The 21210-nt window shown below is 47.5% G+C and overlaps 1 long non-coding RNA gene across 1 annotated transcript in view; it reads right to left on the bottom strand.

Annotated features, from left to right (window-relative positions):
- Positions 1-20932, bottom strand: part of LOC134993318 (uncharacterized) — a 48697-nt gene extending 27765 nt beyond the window's left edge. Inside the window, exon 1 of the long non-coding RNA XR_010197213.1 lies at positions 20689-20932. This is a non-coding gene — a long non-coding RNA (uncharacterized LOC134993318). The remainder of the gene's footprint in view (positions 1-20688) is intronic.
- Positions 20933-21210: the final 278 nt, after the last annotated feature.

Below are 21210 nucleotides of genomic sequence, written 5' to 3'. Positions count from 1 at the left end.
TACTGTCATTTCATCTCCATGCCTCAAGGACAACGCTTAGATGACACCATCACTGGCTATCCGCAGTGGCCAGGAGCCATAGATGGGACACACATCCCTATCATTGCCCCCAATGACAACCCTGCGGATTACTACAACCGCAAAGGCTGGCACTCTATAATTCTGCAGGCCGTGGTTGACCACAAGTATTGGTAAGCATCATTGTAAGCTCACAAGAGCAGCACCTTCTTTCCTCATGTGCCTTTCCTTTTCTACTCCATACTCCCTTTGATGGCACCTAACCCCTGGTTTTCTATACCTGTCCAATATTGTCTTGAACTGTAAGTGCTGTCTTCTTGTTTGCTCACTTGGTTATGTTCAGTATATACTGTGTAATGGTCGCTGCTGATCCATCGCGGTGCCATATAAAACGAGTTTTATGGTAAGAACTTACCTTTGTTAAAACTCTTTCTGCGAGGTACACTGGGCTCCACAAGTCTGGTCAATGGGGTATAGAGTAGGATCTTGATCCGAGGCACCAACAGACTCAAAGCTTTGACTGTTCCCAGAATGCCTAGCGCTGCCTCCTCTATAACCCCGCCTCCCAGCACAGGAGCTCAGTTTTAGTTAACTAGCCCAATGCAGTAGCAGGAAAAGAGATGTCAACGGTTAGTAGCCACATACACCACACATTTCACGACAAGAGAAGTGTCAGCGGCTAATGCCATATCAACCCAAAGAAGCTAAGTGCGTCAGGGTGGGCGCCTTGTGGAGCCCAGTGTACCTCGCAGAAAGAGGTTTAAAAAAGCTAAGTTCTTACCATAAAACTCGTTTTCTGCTGCGGGGTACACTGGGCTCCACAAGTCTGGACAATGGGGATGTCCTAAAGCAGTTCCTTATGGGAGGGGATGCACTGTAGCGGGCACAAGAACCTGACGTCCAAAGGAAGCATCCTGGGAAGCGGCAGTATCGAAGGCATAGAATCTTATAAACGTGTTCCCGGAGGACCACGTAGCTGCCTTGCACAATTGATCAAGGGTCGCACCACGGTGGACCGCCCGAGAAGGTCCAACAGACCGAGTGGAATGGGCCATAATGTGAGCAGAAGCTGACAGACCAGCCTTCACATAAGCATGTGCAATCACCATTCTAATCCATCTGGCCAGGGTCTGCTTGTGAGCAGGCCAGCCACGTTTGTGAAATCCAAACAAAACAAAAAGAGAATCCGATTTTCGAATAGAAGCAGTTCTCTTCACATAGATACGGAGAGCCCGTACCACATACAAAGACCGCTCTTTGGGAGACAAATCAGGAGAGACAAAGGCCGGAACCACAATCTCCTGATTAAGGTGGAACGAAGAAACCACCTTAGGTAAATATCCGGGACGAGTCCTAACAACCGCCTGGTCACGGTGAAAAATCAGATATGGGGAACTACAAGACAAGGCACCCAGGTCCGACACTCTTCTAGCAGAGGCAATAGCCAGCAAGAACACCACCTTAAGGGAAAGCCACTTAAGGTCAGCTGAACCAAGAGGTTCAAATGGAGGCTCCTGTAATGCCTCCAAAACAACCGACAATTCCCAAGGAGCCACAGGCGGGACATAGGGAGGTTGGATACGCAACACACCCTGAGTGAAAGTATGAACATCAGGTAAAGTCGCAATCTTTCTCTGAAACCACACCGACAAGACAGAAATATGAACATTGAGGGAGGCCAGACACAGGCCTAATCTAGGCCCTGCTGCAGAAAAGCCAAAAGTTTGGCTGTACTAAACTTGGAAGCGTCATAATTGTTAGATGCACACCAAACAAAGTATGAATGCCAGACCCTATGGTAAATCCGAGCAGAAGCCGGTTTCCGGGCCCGCAACGTAGTTTTAATGACCTCTTCAGAAAAACCCTTAGCCCTCAAGACGGAAGCTTCAAGAGCCACGCCGTCAAAGGTAGCCGGGCTAGGTCCTGGTAGACACAAGGGCCCTGAATGAGGAGGTCTGGGCGTTGTGGAAGTAGAAGTGGACGCTCTGACAATAGGCCTTGCAGGCCTGAGAACCAGTGCCGTCTGGGCCACGCCGGAGCTATGAGAAGCAGATTTCCTTTTTCTTGCTTGAACTTCCGAATTACCCTGGGCAGGAGTGACACCGGAGGGAACATGTACGGCAGCCGAAACCTCCATGGCACCGCCAGCGCATCCACGAATGCTGCTTGAGGATCCCTTGTCCTTGCTCCGAAGACCGGAACCTTGTGATTGTGTCGAGATGCCATCAGATCCACATCTGGGAGACCCCACCTTTCCACGAGGAGTTGAAACACTTCTGGATGGAGGCCCCACTCGCCGGCATGCATGTCCTGACGACTGAGAAAGTCCGCTTCCCAATTCAGGACTCCCGGAATGAATATTATCGATATTGCCGGTAAATAGCGTTCTGCCCACTGTAGAGTCCGTGAGGCTTTTTTTCATTGCCAAACGGCTTCGAGTGCCGCCTTGATGATTTATATAAGCCACTGTGGTGGCCTTGTCCGACTGTACTTGAACAGGACGGTTCTGAATTAAATGCTGGGCCAGGTTCAACGCATTGAAGACCGCCCGCAACTCCAGAATGTTGATCGAGAGGAGATATTCCTCCTTGGTCCACCGACCCTGTAAGGAGTGCTGCTCCAGCACTGCGCCCCAACCTCTTAGACTGGCATCTGTCGTCAACAGGACCCAGTTGGATATCCAGAAGGGACGGCCCCTGCACAATTGTTGGTCCTGGAGCCACCAGAGCAGCGACAGACGGACCTCCGGAGTCAATGAGATAATTTGAGACCTGATCCGGTGAGGTAGGCCGTCCCACTTGGCTAGAATCAGCTTCTGGAGGGGGCGAGAATGGAATTGATCATACTCCACCATGTCGAATGCTGACACCATGAGGCCCAGCACCTGCATCGCCGAATGTATCGACACTTGCGGACGAAAAAGGAAGCAACGAATTCTGTCCTGAAGTTTCAGGACTTTCTCCTGAGACAAGAACAACCTCTGGTTGTGAGTGTCCAACAGCGCTCCCAGGTGCACCATGCTCTGAGCAGGGACCAGGGAGGATTTCGTCCAGTTGATGAGCCACCCGTGGGCTTGTAGAAACCAGACCGTCATATCCAGATGACACAGGAGAAGATCTGGGGAATTTGCCAGGATTAATAACAAGTTGTCCAGATAAGGCAGTATCCTGACCCCTTGACGGCGGAGTACCACTGTCATCACCGCCATAACTTTGGTGAAGACTCGCGGAGCCGTTGTTAAACCAAAAGGTAACGCCCGAAACTGGTAATGGATGTTGGCAATAGCAAACCTCAGGTATTGTTGATGTGACACTGCTATAGGAATATGCAGGTAAGCATCCTGTATGTCCAAGGAGACCATGTAGTCCCCAGGTTCCAAGGCCAGAACTATAGAGCGAAGGGTTTCCATACGGAACTTGGAAATCTTCACAAACCTGTTCAATGCCTTGAGGTTGAGAATGGGCCGGGAGGACCCATTCGGTTTCGGGACTAGAAACAGCGGAGAATAGTACCCCCGGCCCCTCTGAGCAAGAGGCACCTGTACTACGACTCCTGTATCCAGGAGGGTCTGTCCCACCGAGTGTAGAGTTTTTGCCTTTGTCTGGTCCAAAGGGACGTCTGTCTGGCAAAATCGATGAGGGGATCGGTTTTTGAAGGCAATGGCGTAACCTCGAGTGACGACTTCCCGTACCCAGGCATCTGAAGTGGTCTTCAACCATTCCTGGGTATACCCTAGAAGCCGTCCCCCACCCTGGGATCCCCCATGGGGAGGCCCGCCCCGTCATGCGGTAGGCTTATCGGTCTTGGCAGCTGGCTGACGGGTAGCCCAGGATCTTTTGGGCTTCGGCTTACCAGGTTTGGAAGTGCGGGCCTGCTTATGGTACGCCTGACCTTTTGCTTTACCTGAAGGTCGAAAGGGGCGAAAGGACGTACCTTTAGCCTTTGACACAGAAGGAGCGGTATTAGGTAGACAGGCAGTTTTGGCAGTAGCCAAGTCAGCCACTATCTTATTTAAGTCCTCCCCAAACAGAATATCTCCCCTGAAAGGGAGTACCTTCAGGGTTTTTCTAGAGACCAGGATCTCAGCCACAATATCCGGCGAGCCAGGACTGACGTAGTATAGACCTTGGCTGCCAGGATACCGGCATCAGAAGCCGCCTCTTTAATATATCGAGAAGCTGTGACAATATATGACAAGAATTGTCTAGCATGGTCAGAGGAGATTTCAGCTTCTAACTCCAAGGCCCATGCTTCAATAGCCTCAGCAGCCCATGAAGCTGCAATAGTAGGCCTTTGTGCAGCACCCATGAGGGTGTAGATCGCTTTTAGACAACCCTCCACACGTTTATCCATAGGCTCTTTCAGAGACGTGATGGTAGTGACAGGTAGGGCTGAGGAAACCACCATCCTAGCCACATGTGAGTCCACTGGAGGAGGTGTTTCCCAATTCTTAGACAGCTCTGGCGCGAGGGGATAGCAAGCCAGCATCTTCTTTTGAGGCACAAACTTCATACCCGGGTTTTCCCAGGGTTCCTGACGTATATCCACTAGGTGATCAGAGTGAGGTAAAACCTGTTTCACCACCTTCTGACGCTTGAACCTATCTGGTTTCTTAGGAGGCACGGATGGCACGGAATCATCCGTAATCTGCAGAATTAATTTAATAGCCTCCACAAGGTCAGGAACATCCACATGTGAACTACCCTCGCCATCAGCCGTATCTGAGTCAGAACCTGTGGGGTCAGTGTAAGTGCCGTCCTCATCAGACGAGGTGTCAGTGACAGCAGTGGATTGTGAGGAAATGAGCGCTCGCTTAGAGGACCTCTTGGACTTAAGCGAGCGTTGGTCAGACTTTTTAATAGTCAAGAACTGGTTCAACTTCTTTAATTGAGCACATAAATCATCCGCCAACGGCGGGTTAGCTGCAGGGCCCACATGCGGTTGTACCGGCATTGGAGGTCCCTTAGGGGGTGTTAGTTTATGAACTAGCGTATGCAGAAGCGTGGAAAAAGAGGTCCACGGTGGGTCAGTATGTGCCTCCGTTGCCACAGTCCCACTGGGGGGCAAGGAGCCTCCAGAACCAGAGCCCACAGCTGCTATATTCTCCTCATATGTGCCTGTGGCTCCAGCAACACCAGCAGTGTGTTCCGCCCCAGAACCGTTACCCTCAGAAGCAGACATGATGTAACTTGCAGTATGAGGTAACAGTACAATTATCAGCAGCACAATATCCCAAACACCTGCACAGTGTAGTCAGCAGCACTAGCAGAGATAAAGGAGAGGTATGGTGACCAAATCACAGAGACAAATACGTAATACAGTATATCTTTGTGAAAATCCTATATTAGATAACACCTGACGCACCAAGCCGCCTCAGGTTATAGAATATAGGGATAGCAGGTTGAGTGAAAGACACGAGATGGACAACACTCAGCTATCAAATGCACACACAGAAGGTCACAGTTTGTACAATGCAGAGGTTATTACAGACAATAATACTGCACTGGACTAGCTTACACAGCTATATAACAGTAGATATAACAGTACACAGTAAGAACTGGATGTATATCACAGGGTAATTGTACTATAAAACCCTGACTAAATGCACTCTTTCTTAACTATCACTGTCTAAAAAGGCAGGTAGAATACTTAAGTGTCATGTAAAGGCACAGCGCTGACAACCAGGCGGCTTTACATAGGAGGATTTGCCCAAGCAGTCCCAGGAACAGTGAGCTGAGGGATAATGGTGCCGCAGACACTGACTGGGAGTGAGGAAAAGACAGATACGCAGCTCCAGGGCGGGAACATTTGCGGGAAATGGCGCCCTGGGGCTGAGGGAGGGGCTTCAGGTCTAAGCCTTATCCCCCTTGCTGGCAAAACCACCGGGTACTGTGGGTGATATAAGAATTGGTTTAGAGAGAAAACCCGACCTGCGCCCATGCCCTGATGATCTAGTGGGATCGCCTGTACTGCCACAGTGTCCACCGCCAGCGCGCGCGGCCCGCCTCCCACTGACCGCGCCGGATCGCGATAAAGACCTACTTACCGCCACCCGAAGCGTGGCCACGCGATACTGGAGAGCCCCAGCCGCGTGTGTCTAACATGAAGAAAACCGGAGCCTCCGCTGTAGGTACCCAGCAACTAGAGCTCGGGAGTGTACAGCGCAGCTGGGGAGAGCTGGAGCTGCAGCAGTGAATGTCACAAAACATTTACCACCGCTGCTGCCCTTGAAGTCTTCACTTTTTACCTCATAAAAAGCTTTTCTCAGGGCTGCCTGGAGCAGCCCCTCTGTTAAGTGCCTGCTTACTGCAGCACCAACTGACAAACTAAGCTCCTGTGCTGGGAGGCGGGGTGATATAGGAGGCAGCGCTAGGCATTCTGGGAACAGTCAAAGCTTTGAGTCTGTTGGTGCCTCGGATCAAGATCCTACTCTATACCCCATTGTCCAGACTTGTGGAGCCCAGTGTACACCGCAGCAGAAATAAATGTTTATTATAATAATTATAATACTAATACTAATAGTAATAATAATTTGTATTTTAAAATGTAAAACTGTGTCTTTTTTGTTGTGTATTGTAAAACATACAAAGCTAAATACTTTTTATAACTTCACAGATGTGTTTATTGGGTGGCCTGGTCGTTCCCATGATGCCAGAGTTCTGGCAAATTCAGATCTGTACCTAATTGCAGAGGAGAAGCTGAACATCTGGTTGTTTCCTAGAGAGGCAGGTATATGTATATATATATATATATATATATATATATATATATAGGAGAAAAAGTGTACAGGTGCGCTGGTGATGATTGGGTAAAGGTGTTCAGTTCACAGTAAATGAATCTCTGTGCTGTTGCACTGGTGTGCCCAACACCGCTGCAGATCTCCAAAGCCGCTCAGGACTCCTTGAGCAAGTGTAACTGGAAAGAAAAATCAGGAGAACGCGCCCATAGTGCAGATAAATTTATTTCAAGCAACGGGTAACAATGGACATTTCATGAATAATGCAGCCGAATTGTGTGAGCCGGGAGTAGGAGAACGCACGTCTGGCAGGCCCCGCCTCTACGCGTTTCGTGGTTACTTCGTCACAATTCGGCTGCATCCCTGCGAGTGACCTGACGGGTTGGTTTTTTCCGGCGCGGTGCTTGGTCCGGTCTCTGATGACAGCAGGTCTGGTGTGTTGCCTGGTTGATTTTGACATGTGTTAAAACTGTCCCAAAGAGTGGGTCTCATAGGGTACGGGTCTCTCATTATTCATGAAATGTCCATTGTTACCCGTTGCTTGAAATAAATTTATCTGCACTATGGGCGCGTTCTCCTGATTTTTCTTTCCATATATATATATATATATATATATATAGTTTTGCATTTTTTTTAAATGCTTTTCTTAAGACCCATACACACTAGGCGATATTGTTAACAATTTAGCTCAGAAACAGCTTTCGGAGCGATATTGTTCACAATATAGCCTAGTGTGTACACTCAATATCACTGTTTTACTTGTGTGAATGCTTACATATTCAAATTGTTATATTTTAAGACAGAAATCAAAGACCATTGATGGGGTGGAGATACCAGTACACATAATCGGGGATGCGGCTTACCCATTGCGTCGATGGTTAATGAAAGGTATCACACAGCACCATCAACTTACTGCGGAACAAATTCGCTTCACCCATACTCTTAGTTCTGCTCGGATGGTGGTCGAAAACGCCTTTGGCCGAGTGAAAGGACGTTAGCGGTGTTTAATGAAGCGAAATGACATCGATACCAGCTTTATGCCTCATGTGGTTGCTGCATGCTATATTTTGCACAATGTTTGTGAATGACAAAAACAGAAGTTTCTACCTGAGTGGGAAGTAGTGGACTCTCAAGAAGCTGAGCATTCTGCACAGTCGGATACGTATGAGGGAACAAACGCCTGTGCCGAAGAAATCCGCAACACCATCACCACCAACCTATCATCTCTAATCCAGGCGAGCAGACAAGTTTAATTTGTTAATAAAAAGGCACAAAGGTTTAAATGTTTGTGTACATATTTATTCATACGTACATTAATACTGCTTTGCATTCAAAAAAGGTCTGTACATTATATAAATATTTGTACCCATACACAAATGGTATCAAAAATAAACGATCAGAAAAATTGTCAGGTATGCAACTGTACCTGCGCAATAAGAACAAAGGTTTTTAAAAACCTATCTATCTATAGAGCCAAAGACAAAGACAAAACAACAACATTTAAACACCACCTACTCTGTAAAGATCTACAACTGTTGGAATTGGGGGGGTCATTCCGAGTTGATCGCTCGTTATTTTTTTTTCCCGCAACGGAGCGATTAGTCGCTCATGCGCATGCGCAATGTCCGCAGTGCGACTGCGACAAGTAAATTATGCAGTTAGGTATTTTACTCACGGCATTACAAGGTTTTTTCTTCGTTCTGGTGATCGTAATGTGATTGACAGGAAGTGGGTGTTTCTGGGCGGAAACTGGCCGTTTTATGGGAGTGTGTGAAAAAATGCTACCGTTTCTGGGAAAAACGCGGGAGTGGCTGGAGAAACGGAGGAGTGTCTGGGCGAACGCTGGGTGTGTTTGTGACGTCAAACCAGGAACGAAACTGACTGAACTGATCGCAGATGCCGAGTAAGTCTGGAGCTACTCAGAAACTGCTAAGAAGTGTCTATTCGCAATTCTGCTAATCTTTTGTTCGCAATTTTGATAAGCTAAGATTCACTCCCAGTAGGCGGCGGCTTAGCGTGTGCAATGCTGCTAAAAGCAGCTTGCGAGCGAACAACTTGGAATCACCCCCTGGATGTACTCAGGCTTATGTGCACCGGCGGGGTACTCAGAATTCTGCAGAACAGATGGGTACTCGGGGCAATGAGGAGGAATTTGTGGAGAATGATGTGTGTTCTGTGGCGCCATGCTTCCTGGGTTTGGTGGCACCATACTTCCTGGGTTTGGGGGGAAGAAATGTTCATTGTCAAAAAAGAGCTGTTGACGTTCATTTTCTTGCGCCTGCATAGACAGATCCATTTCCTTCATCTGTACGAACATTATGCTGGTCATGGCTTTTGTGGCTTGTTCCACCTTGGTAGGCTTCGTTTTACGTTTTGGAACATTATAAACTAGAAATGTGAAAAACAAACAGAACACATTAGGGTCACCAATATACAACTTTACACCATGTCTGGTGTCAAGAAAATAAGATTTTACTCACCGGTAAATCTATTTCTCGTAGTCCGTAGTGGATGCTGGGTACTCCGTAAGGACCATGGGGAATAGACGGGCTCCGCAGGAGACTGGGCACTCTAAAGAAAAGATTAGGTACTACATCTGGTGTTTACTAGCTCCTCCCTCTATGCCCCTCCTCCAGACCTCAGTTAGGGAAACTGTGCCCGGAAGAGCTGACATTACTAGGAAAGGATTTGGAATCCAGGGTAAGACTCATACCAGCCACACCAATCACACCGTACAACTTGTGATAATTATACCCAGTTAACAGTATGAACAACAACTGAGCCTCATTAAACTGATGGCTCAGAACAAAAAACCCTATAGTTAAGCAATAACTATATACAAGTATTGCAGAATTCCGCACTTGGGACGGGCTCCCAGCATCCACTACGGACTACGAGAAATAGATTTACCGGTGAGTAAAATCTTATTTTCTCTTACGTCCTAGTGGATGCTGGGTACTCCGTAAGGACCATGGGGATTATACCAAAGCTCCCAAACGGGCGGGAGAGTGCGGATGACTCTGCAGCACCGAATGAGCAAACTCAAGGTCCTCCTCAGCCAGGGTATCAAACTTGTAGAATTTTGCAAACGTGTTTGATCCCGACCAGGTAGCAGCTCGGCAAAGTTGTAAAGCCGAGACCCCTCGGGCAGCCGCCCAAGAAGAGCCCACCTTCCTCGTGGAATGGGCTTTGACTGATTTAGGATGCGGCAGTCCAGCTGCAGAATGTGCAAGTTGAATCGTGCAACAGATCCAGCGAGCAATAGTCTGCTTTGAAGCAGGAGCACCCAGCTTGTTGGGTGCATGCAGGATAAACAGCGAGTCAGTTTTTCTGACTCTAGCCGTCCTGGAAACATAGATTTTCAGGGCCCGGACTACATCCAGCAACTTGGAAGCCTCCAAGTCCCGAGTAGCCGCAGGCACCACAATAGGTTGGTTCAAATGGAACGCTGATACCACCTTAGGGAGAAATTGGGGACGAGTCCTCAATTCTGCCCTGTCCATATGGAAGATCAGATAGGGGCTTTTGCATGACAAAGCCGCCAATTCTGACACACGCCTAGCCGAAGCCAAGGACAAAAGCATGACCACTTTCCACGTGAGATATTTCAACTCCACGGTCTGAAGTGGCTCAAACCAATGTGATTTTAGGAAATCCAACACAACGTTGAGATCCCAAGGTGCCACTTGGGGCACAAAAGGGGGCTGAATATGCAGCACTCCCTTAACAAACGTCTGAACTTCAGGCAGTGAAGCCAGTTCTTTTTGAAAGAAAATAGACAGGGCCGAAATCTGGACTTTAATGGATCCCAATTTTAGGCCCATAGTCACTCCTGACTGTAGGAAGTGCAGAAATCGACCCAGCTGAAATTCTTCTGTTGGGGCCTTCATAGCCTCACACCAAGCAACATATTTTCGCCATATGCGGTGATAATGTTTTGCTGTCACATCCTTCCTAGCTTTTATCAGCGTAGGAATGACTTCAACCGGAATGCCCTTTTCCATCAGGATCCGGCGTTCAACCGCCATGCCGTCAAACGCAGCCGCGGTAAGTCTTGGAACAGACAGGGCCCCTGCTGTAGCAGGTCCTGTCTGAGAGGCAGAGGCCAAGGGTCCTCTGAGATCATTTCTTGTAGTTCCGGGTACCAAGTCCTTCTTGGCCAATCTGGAACGATGAGTATAGTTCTTACTCCTCTCTTTCTTATTATCCTCAGTACCTTTGGTATGAGAGGAAGAGGAGGGAACACATAAACCGACTGGTACACCCACGGTGTCACTAGAGCGTCCACAGCTATCGCCTGAGGGTCCCTTGACCTGGCGCAATATCTTTTTAGCTTTTTGTTGAGGTGGGACGCCATCATGTCCACCTGTGGCCTTTCCCAACGATTTACAATCAGCTGGAAGACTTCTGGATGAAGTCCCCACTCTCCCGGGTGGAGGTCGTGCCTGCTGAGGAAGTCTGCTTCCCAGTTGTCCACTCCCGGAATGAACACTGCTGACACTGCTATCACGTGATTTTCCGCCCATCGGAGAATCCTTGTGGCTTCTGCCATCGCCATCCTGCTTCTTGTGCCGCCCTGACGGTTTACATGGGCGACCGCCGTGATGTTGTCTGACTGAATCAGCACCGGCTGGTTTTGAAGCAGAGGTTTTGCCTGACTTAGGGCATTGTAAATGGCCCTTAGTTCCAGAATGTTTATGTGTAGGGAAGCTTCCTGACTCGACCATTGTCCTTGGAAGTTTCTTCCCTGAGTGACTGCCCCCCAACCTCGGAGGCTTGCATCCGTGGTCACCAGGACCCAGTCCTGTATGCCGAATCTGCGGCCCTCGAGTAGATGAGCACTCTGCAGCCACCACAGCAGAGACACCCTGGCCCTCGGGGACAGGGTGATCAGCCGATGCATCTGAAGATGCGATCCTGACCACTTGTCTAACAGATCCCACTGAAAGATCCGTGCATAGAACCTGCCGAATGGAATTGCCTTGTAAGAAGCTACCATTTTTCCCAGGACTCGCGTGCAGTGATGCACCGACACCTGTTTTGGTTTTAGGAGGTCTCTGACCAGAGATGACAACTCCTTGGCCTTCTCCGGGAGAAACACCTTCTTCTGTTCTGTGTCCAGAATCATACCCAGGAACAGCAGACGCGTCGTAGGAACCAGCTGCGACTTCGGGATATTCAGAATCCAGTTGTGCTGTTGTAGTACTTCCTTAGATAGTGCTACTCCGACCAACAACTGCTCCCTGGACCTCGCCTTTATAAGGAGATCGTCCAAATACGGGATAATTATAACTCCCTTCTTTCGAAGGAGTATCATCATTTCAGCCATTACTTTGGTAAATACCCTCGGTGCCGTGGACAGACCAAACGGCAACGTCTGGAATTGGTAATGGCAGTCCTGTACCACAAAACGGAGGTACACCTGGTGAGGTGGGTAAATGGGGACATGTAGGTAAGCATCCTTGATGTCCAGTGATACCATGTAATCCCCCTCTTCCAGGCTTGCAATAACCGCCCTGAGCGATTCCATTTTGAACTTGAACTTCCTTATATAAGTGTTCAAGGATTTCAAATTTAGAATGGATCTCACCGAACCGTCTGGTTTCGGTACCACAAACATTGTGGAATAGTAACCCCGTCCCTGTTGAAGGAGGGGAACTTTTATTATCACCTGCTGGAGGTACAGCTTGTGAATTGCCACCAGTACTACCTCCCTGTCCTGGGGAGTAGCTGGCAAGGCTGATTTGAGGTAACGACGAGGGGGAGACGTCTCGAATTCCAGCTTGTATCCCTGAGATACCACTTGTAGAACCCAGAGATCCACCTGTGAGCGAACCCACTGGTCGCTGAAGTTCCGGAGACGGGCCCCCACCGCACCTGGCTCCACATGTGGAGCCCCAGCGTCATGCGGTGGACTTAGTGGAAGCAGGGGAGGATTTTTGTTCTTGGGAACTGGCTGTATGGTGCAGCTTTTTTCCTCTACCCCTGCCTCTGGGCAGAAAGGACGCGCCTCTAACCCGCTTGCCTTTCTGAGGCCGAAAGGACTGTACTTGATAATACGGTGCTTTCTTAGGCTGTGAGGGAACCTGAGGTAAAAAAGTCGACTTCCCAGCTGTTGCTGTGGATACGAGGTCCGAAAGACCGTCCCCAAACAATTCCTCACCCTTATAAGGCAAAATTTCCATGTGCCTTTTAGAATCAGCATCACCTGTCCACTGCCGAGTCCATAATACTCTCCTGGCAGAAATGGACATTGCATTAATTCTAGATGCCAGCCGGCAAATGTCCCTCTGTGCATCTCTCATATATAAGACTACGTCTTTAATATGCTCTATGGTTAGCAATATAGTGTCCCTGTCAAGGGAATCAATGTTATCAGACAGGGAATCAGACCATGCTGCTGCAGCACTACACATCCATGCTGAAGCAATAGCAGGTCTCAGTATAGTACCTGAGTGTGTATACACAGACTTCAGGATAGCTTCCTGCTTTCTATCTGCAGGCTCCTTTAAGGCGGCCGTATCCTGAGAAGGCAGTGCCACCTTTTTTGATAAGCGTGTGAGTGCCTTGTCCACCTTAGGGGATGTCTCCCAGCGTAACCTATCCGTTGGCGGGAAAGGGTACGCCATTAGTAACCGCTTAGAAATTACTAGTTTATTATCTGGGGAACCCCACGCTTCTTCACACAATTCATTTAACTCATCAGATGGGGGAAAAGTCACTGGCTGCTTTTTCTCCCCAAACATAATATCCTTTTTTGTGGTAACCGGGTTAATGTCAGAAATGTGCAACACATTTTTCATTGCCGTAATCATGCATCGGATGGCCCTAGTGGATTGTATATTTGTCTCATCCTCGTCGACACTGGAGTCAGACTCCGTGTCGACATCTGTGTCTGCCATCTGAGGTAGCGGGCGTTTTTGAGCCCCTGACGGCCTCTGAGATGCCTGGGCAGGCACGGGCTGAGATGCCGGCTGTCCCAAAGCTGCGTCATCGAACCTTTTATGCAAGGAGTTGACACTGTCGGTTAATACCTTCCACATATCCATCCACTGAGGTGTCGGCCCCGCAGGGGGCGACATCACACTTATCGGCACCTGCTCCGCCTCCACGTAAGCGTCCTCATCAAACATGTCGACACAGCCGTACCGACACACCGCACACACACACAGGGAATGCTCTGACTGAGGACAGGACCCCACAAAGTCCTTTGGGGAGACAGAGAGAGAGTATGCCAGCACACACCAGAGCGCTATATAACAGAGGGATAGACACTATACACAAAGTGAATTTTCCCCCTATAGCTGCTTATATCACAATTTGCGCCTAAATTTATGTGCCCCCCCCCCTCTCTTTTTTACCCTTTCTGTAGTGTATACTGCAGGGGAGAGCCTGGGGAGCGTCCTTCCAGCGGAGCTGTGAAGAGAAAATGGCGCTGGCTGTGCTGAGGGAGATAGCCCCGCCCCTTCAACGGCGGGCTTCTCCCGCTTTTTATATCGTTAATGGCGGGGGTTTCTGCACATATACAGTGTTAAACACTGTATTATGTGCTTTTTATTGCCAAAAGGTATCTTAATTGCAGCCCAGGGCGCCCCCCCCCCCCCCCCCAGCGCCCTGCACCCACCAGTGACCGGAGCGTGTGGTGTGCTGTGGGAGCAATGGCGCACAGCTGCAGTGCTGTGCGCTACCTTATTGAAGACCGAAGTCTTCAGCCGCCGATTTCCTCCGGTTTCTTCCGTCTTCTGGCTCTGCAAGGGGGACGGCGGCGCGGCTCCGGGAACGGACGATCGAGGTCGGGCCCTGTGTTCGATCCCTCTGGAGCTAATGGTGTCCAGTAGCCTAGAAGCACAAGCTAGTTGCACGCAGGTAGGTTTGCTTCTCTCCCCTAAGTCCCACGTAGCAGTGAGTCTGTTGCCAGCAGATCTCACTGAAAATAAAAAACCTAACAAATACTTTTCTTTCTAGGAAGCTCAGGAGAGCCCCTAGAGTGCATCCAGCTCTGGCCGGGCACAGATTCTAACTGAGGTCTGGAGGAGGGGCATAGAGGGAGGAGCCAGTGCACACCAGATGTAGTACCTAATCTTTTCTTTAGAGTGCCCAGTCTCCTGCGGAGCCCGTCTATTCCCCATGGTCCTTACGGAGTACCCAGCATCCACTAGGACGTCAGAGAAAAAACTATTGGGTGGCCATGCGATGTGTGCTCCCGTCAGCATTCCTTCGGAGCATGAAAATTGCTCCTGCTGCACTATAGATATATTGCGTCGCAATGCCTTCTTAAGCAAAAGTAATGCATATGCATATGGTATATCATATGCAGTCCTGCCACCTGGGAGGTTACAGATGGCGGACGAGTGCACATAGAACACCTGCACATTGGTGCCATATAAAAAAGCAGTGTCTGATGCTCATACAGTATGTGCTTGAGGACTCTTCCCTCTTGCACAATAGCTTCACGCTGCAACAGATATGTGATGATGTTTGATTATTTTTTCTTAAAAAACATAATTTTATTTGTTAAATATTACTGTCGTGACAAAGTATTACATTAAAACTTACTGTTCAAACGTAAGGCTAGGGTCTCCGTAGCTGGTGTCAGTTGAGGCACTGGCGTTGGGTGAGGCTCTGCAGTAGCTTGAGGCGTTGACGTCGGGTGAGGCAATGGTGAACATGAAGGCACGATAGTTTGGGACTCTGGAAATAGGTCCTTATATAGGTTCATGCTGTCTTCTGTCCCAGCAGAGGAAGACGAGTCATCAATAACCACAGGTGATGATGCACATGAATCACTGCATTCAGGTGTTACACTGACAGCGAAATAGGATTGGCCAGGGCAGAGGGGCAGATGTATTAACCTGGAGGAGGCATAAGGAAGTGATAAATCAGTGATATGTGCAAGGTGATAAAGGCACCAGCCAATCAGATCTTAACTGTTAATTTACATATTGGAGCTGATTGGATGGTGCGTGTATCACCTTGCACATATCACTGCTTTATCACTTCCTTATGCCTTCTCCAGATTAATACATCTGCCCCAGAGTTTCCAAATACAATATTGCACTGTTCATAAAATGCCCAGTCCCTTTGGGCAGCTCCACTCGTGCGGTTATGATCATGCACTTTTGAGTACTGTTTTCTAAGTGCTTTTAACTTGTTTACTACCTGCTGCTGGGATTTCTTAATGCCCCGGGAACTCAGGATTTTAGATGTATTATAATACACTGTGGCATCCTGTATTACTGTACAGTGATCTGCTTTTTTATCTCCTCCTCGCCTCTGATAGCCAGCAGCTCCCGTACTTCCTCATCCCTCCAGTGAGCAGCCATGTTTCCTCTCCTCGCAGCAGCATTAAGAGGACGTCAGCAGATGTCACATGATCGAATTCCCCAATCAGCTCGTTTTTTTCCAAACACAGTTAAAAAACCCGGGTCGCACCGTTCACACTGGCGGCTATCCGTGTAATACACGGGAATAACCCTACAAAATACATGGATGCAAGTCCCAGATCAATAGACCCGGGAAGATGCACATACCCCCGTTCACACTGTCTTGATGACCCGTGTCGGCAGTGCTCGCCCCGGCAATATCCCGGGATTTTGTGGCGGTGTGAATGTGGTATTATACTGTTCATTCTTTCACTTAGCATTATTTATTGCACTGTGCATCCAGCACCACATGAGATGCCCAGGATCTGGTCCCTGCTCGTTACTTAGATGCACAGTGCAGCTCTAACTCCAGAATACTAAATTCATTTCTTTCTGTTTGGTGATGGTGCTTGTGCCATTTTTCTCCGTTTGCAAGCATTTCATAGAGCAAAATGAGAAAATTGATGTAGCCTAGAATGTTATTTACTCTATAATAAAAAAAGCAATCAGTGGAGTCAGAGCCGTTGCTTTAAAAAAAATTGTTAGATTAGGGTCTGTAATCCATTTATCAAAAACTAGTTGTTTTAAATGGTATTGTAGCAAACAAGGTTTGTTATGTTACAGGTCTATATTTCTGAGGGATGTTTCCTAGAGCATTTCTACTGAAATATAGTTTTCATCTTTCTCTGCCTTCCTACTGTATTTACTACCTGCTGTTAAATACTAGTCTTTCATCGGTAGACAAGCCTTTCTTCAATACCACTGGTTTGAGTGATCATAAGGGCACCGTGGAGGTAAATATATCTCTGTCTAGCACTATTCCAGCCACTTGGACAGCCAAAATATGTTGTCATGTATCCATGCCCAATGAGAGAATAGTGTCAAACGGGCATGACTAGACCTTTGTGGGCCCCATAGCATAATCTTGAATGGGTCCCCCCTCAAATTGTATGTATCAACAAATAGGGCTAGGTTTCGGGGAAGGGGATTAGGGTTAGGCTGCGGGAGGGGATGGTTAGGATTAGGGTGTGAGTGGGGGCGGTTAGGGTTAAGCTGTGTGGGGGGCAGTTAGGGTTAGGCTGTAGGAGGGGAGGGATAGAGTTAGGCTGCGGGGAGGGAACACTTATGGTTAGGCTGCGGGAGGAAGGGTAAGGGGAGGGGCAAGGTCCTTTTGCCCACTTGAATTTACAGTCAATAATTTCAGTCCTAGTGAAAGTATTACTACTTATTGTCAGTCCGACAGATTACAAACTACTACATATCAATGTGCAGCATACTAGAACACTCACCAACTCCTTCTCCTGTAGCCTCTCTGCTCGTTGTCAGGGGTCTGCTTGTTGTTAGGGGTTTTATGTGTGTCCATCCTTCCCTTTCCCGGTGCCTGCAGCAAGCAGTCTGGCACATCCGGGTGCCACTCACTGCGCATGTGCATTACTCTGTACACTGTCAATTCGGCCTCTAGTGTTCGGTACCCTGTACTGCGTGTTGTATGTTAGCTATGACCACCACAACGCGTGTCCCTTCCCTTCGGCCAAATCCGTACGTGACTGGGTGCAGGTGGAGCTACTGGCCCTGGAGGCATCCCGGGCCCCATAGCATCTGCATCCCCTTCACCCATGGTCAAATAGTAACGCTATGGGTGTCAAAAGTAATTTCCACCTTGACCAAAATGATTATGGGGGGGATTCAATTAGGGCCATTTTTTCGCATACACGAAAAATTCAGCAGGAGCAAAAAACAAGTGGATCAGCGAATCCACATGTTCTCGCACCTGTGCCTGCAAAAATACGGCTTGTTTTTTTAGGAATTTTTCACTAAAGCCTTTTTGATAAAAAAAAAAAAAGTGAAAAGGCATTGATGAGAGTGCCTTAAAAACGGCCAAAAATTGAATATGCAGGGGGGGGGGGGGGATCAATAGCTCCAAAATTATCATAGCTAATTGAATACCCCCCTATAAATACATTCTGCATAGTAATGTAATACATTTTGCAGTTATACACTACAGATGCGTAATTAATTCATTAGGATTTATTACGCATCTATAGTGTATAAATGGTCACTAGTAAGAAAAGTGCTGTATTTTTATAGGTATGTACACCTGTATGTTCTGCATTTGCTGAACCTTATGCGTTATTTATCCATTGATAGCTAGCTATCAACCTAATGTTTAATAATCTTGTAGGCATTTTTGGATGCCATCTATCATCCCCAATCTCAAAAAAAATATGTATTAAATGGATTCTACATGAATGTACATATGGGTACGTACCTTTCCTTTTACTAACGACCATTTAACACATGATGGATTTATAATCAGGCTCCATCTATTACAGATTTTGACAGTTTTCTAAACTGAATTTGAAGATTATCTCTGTATAAACCATCAGTCTCCTGAACTTGAAGACTGCTTATGTTCAAAAAATCCACTAAAACCAAATTGGTATGTAATGTCTAAATTAAGATTTTCAATCTGACACTCTCAGTATTCTCTCCTCATAACTTCCCCCTTTTTTCAGCCTTTATGAACCATACCCCATATGAAGTAATTTTGACGAAATGCGTAGGGTTCACCAATCCGCATTCGCTATGTCGCTGTACTGGCCAACTCCACCCTGAGCTCACACCTTTGTCAAGGTGAGTGAGGAACTGATACCATCTTCTGTACATAGACATCATATGAATTTAATGGTTCTGTAAAGATTTTTATATAATTTTATAACGTATTTTGGGGTATATTTATTAAAATGTGCTTAAGGTTCTTTATTTGCAGGGTTCTCGGGGTGAAGCGGGACCTCCTTTCCGGTGAATTTACCATCAGTAGCTTGTACGTTGTCCTCCCATAACGGGCCCCCGCTTCGGCCGCAGTCAGTTCTTCTGCGCATGTGCCGTCCAGTAACTCCCAGCATGCAGGTTGGGAGTTAGGCTGGTGTATGCGCGGAATCAATGTGTGGACGCTGGGAATGTGCTGTGTGCGGTGTGTGTGAGGTGAGCTGTGGCGCTTGTTGCGTGAGGTGAGAAATGTCTACACAATGTCCCCTTGCAATAAAGTTATTTGAGATCACAAAAAAAAAGGAGAGTAGCTGCTGAAAGCCAGCAGCAGCGCCGTGTCCAGCCGGCGAACAGGCAGAAGGGAGGAGATACTAATGTTCGGACACAACGAATGTTAATAAGTCAGGTATTTTATGTCTAAGCATTGAATAAATAAAATATCATTGCTTGATTATTAATTGTACACAAGGTGGAAAGCTGCTCAATCAGATTGTAATGTCACTCAGGTGCTAAAAGGGGAGGGGTAATTCTGTGTAGGAAAAAAAACTGTGTTCCCTAATGCACACCGAGTGAATAATATTACTATATAATAATAGTCAGATAATACGGAGATCTTAGTTGCGTATATCTGCAGATATAGGGTTAAGCCCCCAGGCCGATCGACAAGGCTTCTCCGTCACTGGGGGTCCCTAATACTAGGTATGGGCCTGGGGTGCAGGACCCCACATTGTCGGCACAGGTCGGCCACCCCAGGTCAGCACACAGGTGAAAATTAATAGGGGTTAATAAGAAGCACAGAAGTGCTATGTAAGTGGTGTGATTAAAATAATATATACAAAGTGATAGGAAAAATAATAAGTGTTAATAAAGTGTTAGGGTGTGCCGACCTGCAGCAGCCCACCCATACCGACACAGGGGCCACTGCACCCCACACCCACCCCATAAATAATTACATATATATATCTGGGTTAAATTCCCAGTGTAAGGCCACATGGTAATGGCACCTACAGCATCTGAGAGCCAGCTTACCTGGGGATACCCCTGGCTTCCCCTATGGCACTACTAGAGTCAGCAATCCCTCCTAATGCTGACCCATTTGTGCCTCTCTATATACAATACACAAGGTGGAAAGCTGCTCAATCAGATTGTAATGTCACTCAGGTGCTAAAAGGGGAGGGGTAATTCTGTGTAGGAAAAAAAACTGTGTTCCCTAATGCACACCGAGTGAATAATATTACTATATAATAATAGTCAGATAATACGGAGATCTTAATTAATTGCTACTATTTCTTGGGTGATTTTTGGTGAGGGGTTCTACATCCTAGGGTACTCCAATGTGACCTGCCAAACAGAGGTCTATGATATATGGAACACGCCTCCAGCCTATCGAAAAATATTGATTTGTAAAATTTGCTATCGTACTATATTTACAGCCATATATATATTAGCGCCCTGGGATATTTTTTGTTTTATATATATATATATATATATATATATAAAAATATATCTATCTATCGATCACTCTCTTAGGAAGCGTTGGAGGTATATTTAATCTATCACCCACCCCCCTCCCCCCGCCCTAAGAGTTGCACTTACTGTGTAATTCTGACCCACACACTCCAGTCTCAGGGTCAGCGTCACAGGCTATGCAGCAGACAGCAGTGTCCACTGCCTGTGGGGGAGCTGGGGAAGGGGGATAATGTGATCACACGGATAGATGCAACACTAAAACAGCACTTTATTCATGTTTTTAAGGGGCATGTGTCACAATCCTGACTAAAATCATATCATTTGGTGACTTACCTCTGCCACCTGTCCTTTATCCTGAGTGTTTTCTGCTGGCTGGGATAAACAGCTCACTAGTACCATGAGGACTGAATTCAGCAAGTCTCTTCATTCTGCCCTAGGCTTCCGTGCCAGCATCTACAAGTCCAGTGGTCACCAGATACAACTCCCTGTGCTCTCAGGGCCTGCGGCCATTACTGTCTATCTATGCACACACCACGCTGGAGTTCCCTCCAAAAAAAGCTTTGGACATCACCGTGACAGTTCCTGGTCAGCTGACCTTCCTGGGCCCAATTCGGAATCACTTCCTCATCATGTGAATCCCTCATCCAGTCAGCAGTGAGCAAGGGGTAGAAGTTCCAAGTCCCAGCACTGGCAAGCTGTCAGTGTTTTGTTGTCTCTCAGCCTGGTGGGAGCTCCAGTATCTCCTGCTGATAAAGACTTAGGGCCTAATTCAGACCTGATCGCAGCAGCACATTTGTTAGCAAATGGGCAAAACCATGCGCATTGCAGGTGGGGCAGATATAACATGTGCAGAGA

This window comes from Pseudophryne corroboree, chromosome 1, assembly GCF_028390025.1.
Source record: "Pseudophryne corroboree isolate aPseCor3 chromosome 1, aPseCor3.hap2, whole genome shotgun sequence".
In the NCBI taxonomy this organism is placed as follows: Eukaryota; Metazoa; Chordata; class Amphibia; order Anura; family Myobatrachidae; genus Pseudophryne; species Pseudophryne corroboree.
This window is presented reverse-complemented; position numbering and strand designations above follow the sequence as displayed.